Source organism: Diadema antillarum, unplaced genomic scaffold (genome assembly GCF_040938485.1).
Source record: "Diadema antillarum isolate AM-2024a unplaced genomic scaffold, OU_Dant_1.0 seq00000446_RagTag, whole genome shotgun sequence".
Classification (NCBI taxonomy): Eukaryota; Metazoa; Echinodermata; class Echinoidea; order Diadematoida; family Diadematidae; genus Diadema; species Diadema antillarum.
Window position 1 is genome coordinate 85,853 of NW_027271420.1, and position 4,569 is coordinate 90,421.

Consider the following 4,569-nt stretch of genomic DNA (forward strand, 5'->3'; position numbering starts at 1 on the left):
GAGCGAGCAAGGGGGGGGGGGAGGGTGTGGAAGTGCCTGTTGTCCCCCACCCCCCCCTCCCACGGTTAGAACTGAAATTGCATTTTGATGTTGTAAATGGTGCAATTTGATGCATGTTTTGCTTGTTTAACGACTTGAAACAGGCCCACTTGTTTAAGGTAGCAGTATATTTTGTTCTAGATTATTATTCAACAATTTGCCTGTAAAATAGTATCATCCATATAAACTTCCTGTTTTAATATTTACACTGAATATCATGAACGTGGCCAAGCAAGAGCGAGAGGAGTGAGCGAGGGGGGGGGGGGGGGGAGGATGTGGGAAGGAGTGTCCCGGCTCCCATGGTAAGCACTTTTTTGCATTTTGATGTTGTAAATAGTGCAATTTGATGCAAGTTTTTTGCGTGTTTTATCGACTTGAAACAGTCCCACTTGTTTAAGGTATCAGTACATTTTGAAGTAAATCGTTATTGAGAATGCATGGCATAACGATTACATGCGAGCGAGCGGAGCGAGCGAGCTTGAAAATTTTTACATTTTACAGTCCAAAAACTGCCGTTTGTAGCCGTATTTTTTATTTTTTTTTGCTGTGGAAATTAAGGGGGGCGCACCGGGTGCAACTGCTGGCAATTACTGGCAGCAACATCAGGTGAATGCCATAACAATTAAATGCGAGCGAGCGAAGAGAGCGAGCTTGAAAATTTTGACATTTTACAGTCCCAAAACTGCCGTTTGTAGCTATGTTTTTTCGCTTTGGAATTTAAGGGGGGTATATAGGGCGCATCGGCCGCAACTGCTGGCAATTACTGGCAGCAATGTCAGGAGAGCATAACGATTACATGCGAGCGAACGGAGCGAGCGAGCTTGAAAATTTTACATTTTACAATCCAAAAACTGCCGTTCTTAGCCATATTTTTTCGCTTTGGAAATTAAGGGGGGGGGCGCACCGGACGGAACTGCTGGCAATTACTGGCAGCAACATCAGGTGAATTGCATAACGATTAAATGCGAGCGAGCGAAGAGAGCGAGCTTGAAAATTATACATTTTACAGTCCAAAATCTGCCGTTCTGAGCCATAGTTTTTCGCTTTGGAAATTAAGGGGGGCGCACCGGGCGGAACTGCTGGCAATTACTGGCAGCAACTTCAGGTGAACTGCATAAATGCGAGCGAGCGAAGAGAGCGAGCTTGAAAATTTTGACATTTTACAGTCCCGAAACTGCTGTTCTTAGCCATATTTTTTCGCTTTGGAAATTAAGGGGGGGGGGGGCGCGCACCGGGCGCAACTGCCGGCAATTACTGGCAGCAACATCAGGTGAATTGCAGAACGATTCAATGCGAGCGAGCGAAGAGAGCGAGCTTGAAAATTTTGACATTTTACATTAAAAAAATTGCCGTTTGTAGCTATTTTTTTCCGCTTTGGAAATTAAGGGGGGGGGCGCACCGGGCACAACTGTTGACAATTACTGGCAGTAACATCAGAAGAATTGCATAAAGATTCTTATTTCTTGATCACCCTTTCATTCAAAAGCAGTTTACTAGCCCTTGAATTACTATTTTGGTGCGCCCTCAACCCCCTCCCCCTCCGTAGTTACGCCACTGCTTTTGGGTGAAATAATTGGACAGATTTCTAACAAAAAAGCAAGAAAATCTTTTCATCGCGGGAATTATGATTATTTGGGATGGAGCAAATGCAATGGTGCGCTTAATTGCCTTCCACTATTTTTTATGGGGGTAACATTTTTGTTTTCTTTCAAAAGCAAGGAAATCTTCTCATTTCGGGAAGTATTAATTATGGGGGGGGGCAAAATTACAATATGCTTGCCCCTCCAATGTTTTTATGGGGGCAACTTTTTTTTCTGTCAAAAACAAAAAAGATGAAAAAATCTTCTCGTCTCCGGAATTATGGAGGGGGGGGTGGGCAAAATGATATGCTTGCCCCTCCATTCTTTATTTTGTTTTTTGTTTTTGTAATGAGGATAGGGCTCGAATTGTTTTTGCCAACGATTTTTCTTTTGTCCCTGGTGCAAAATAAAAAAATAAAAATAGAAAAGAATAATTATTTAGCGTGCGGCGTTGACATCGCTCGCAGACTGAAGTTTTTTTTTCTGTTTTTTTAAGGATCTGAAGGGGGGTGCGTTCGCACCCAACGCACCCCCCCCCCCCCTGGTGACGCCCATGTAGTATATGGTATTAACACCTCACTGTTACTATCACTGTGAAAATTCATTCGCACTGTTATCCCTGACGAAGGGGGAGGACCCCCGAAAATTCGGATTTTTAATTAGAATCAAGACAATTGGCATTTAGTGCATTCCTCTATTGTGACATTATTATTGCCATTAGGTAATACATGTATATATTAAGTTTGAAGTAAAATCCTATACAAGCATTGCAAAAACATGAGGGAAATAGTGAAATTTTGAAGGCCCAATTGACCTTGATCTTTGACCCCTGGCCTTTGACATATGACCCCTAAATTTCCTAGAAAATCCCTGCCAGTACCAAGTTCCATGAAGACACCTTGAACCATTTGTGAGATACAGAGAAAAAAAGTGAAATTTTAACATTTTCACCTGAACTTTGACCTTTGACCTCTTGACCTGAAACTCCCGTGATACGGAGAATCTTATTTTGGTATAGTATAGTACATTATATGCAGTCAGTGAGTTTGAAGAAAGTACCTTCAGATGTTGCATAGATATTAGCAAAATCATGAAATTTTAGCATTGACCTTGAACTTTTTGACCTTTGACCTCTTGCCGATTTTTGCTTAAAAACTGCTCAATCACTTGCCCCATCATACGTCATCTTTGGATCAGGTTTGGTGAAATTTGCATAATCCAGTCTTAAGTTATTGCGTAAACTGATACAATTTCTTAAGTCACCTTGACCATTGACTTCTGGTACATTCGGGTATTGATATGCACAATATGCTAATGAGGTGGTATTTGCATAGACAAATAGTGTTTTGATTATACAAACCATTCCTTTTGACTAAGGGAAATGTATACTACTTCCGTAGTTTTCATTATAAAATGCAGTTCTTTGGCTGTAAGAAAAACTTTAAAAATAATGTTTTTACTTTACCGGCTTTCTTTAGTAATTATGTAAATTAGCTGGTAATGATGGTTCAATTATTCAAATTCTTTTCTCATTTTGTTTCATAAAGTGTTATGTCTATCTAGGACGAGATTTTAGGGGAGTTTCATTAAGGCTTCATTTAGGCTTTTTGTTTGTTCTGATTATAAAATGTGTGTATATGCATATTATGCAAATAACAAGTTGTTTGCATAGAGACAGTTTGTCTCTTCAGATGAATCATTTACTTTGGACCCAAGGAACATCCATCCCAGGTTCAAACTTTGTACTACAAGATCCAGTGCTTAATAGTTGAGAAATTCTTTCAAAAATGCAGATTTTTGCTCAATAAATTGCATAATTATGCAAATTTTGTTTATTTACATAGTACAAAATCAATTTTTGCAGGAATTGTTTCCACATACTCTGTAGAATACTTCTACCAAATTAGGTATTTCCGCTGAATGCACATGTATTTTTAAAAATAATTTTTATATATATTTCTGCATAAATTATGCAAATTAAGGCTTATTTGCATAGATACAGATTGTCTCTTTGGATGAAAAAAATTCCAAATGTACAAAGGAACATGTGTGCCAAATAGGACAATATTTGTACTATAAAATGCAGCGATCACCCCTTTTTTCGCCCTTACCAAGCCTATACTATGATGGTTTATGTGGTGCGCTGCAGGCCGGTGCTGCAGCTCATATTATGCACATTCATGACATCAACACGACATCAATTTGATTGATTATGTAATAATCCAGGCCATCAATCTTGTATAGCCCGCCCCAAATCCCATGATGAACTCCTACAAAGTATAACTATTGTATTTATTTTTGAAAGTTGAAGTTACCCCCAACCCACCCTCCCTTTATGCTTCAAGCAAACTAATAATTTTGGTATTATGTTTTTGCATTATTTATGAACCAGGTTTAACTGTGTATTTGTTATCAACCGTTTTTAATATATACATACACCCCATAATAGATGATTAGAATAATGTTGTATTTGAATCAAGTTCTTTTCTCAGCGATCCGTGGTATTGTTGTGCTACGGCGTACATAGGCCTTCTGTCTGCGGTGCATGTAGAGTTCTGTGGAGAAGGGTCATTTCTAGACCCCGAAGTTTTATGTTGGACACCTGTAAATCATAAATGTGTTGGATTGATAGGAGGTAATCAAGTGTACATTTAATTGTCATTAACTTTGTATTGATAAACACGGATTATTACGTAAGAAATTGAAAATGGTTATATAGATTACTTAAGAAATGGCGCCTTAATTATTATTCACAGTACATAGCGCCCTCAAACCAACCACCCGAAAAGCTATGTAGTCAGAATAACCTGTTCTGAATTGCCATTACGTTGCTACATAGCGTTGTATACCCATTCTCACTCCTGGTACAAATACCAATGGTTAAGTTAATGTGCACCAGATGTTGTATGATTAGCACCCCTGTGTGTTTAAAAAGATCTGATTGACTCTA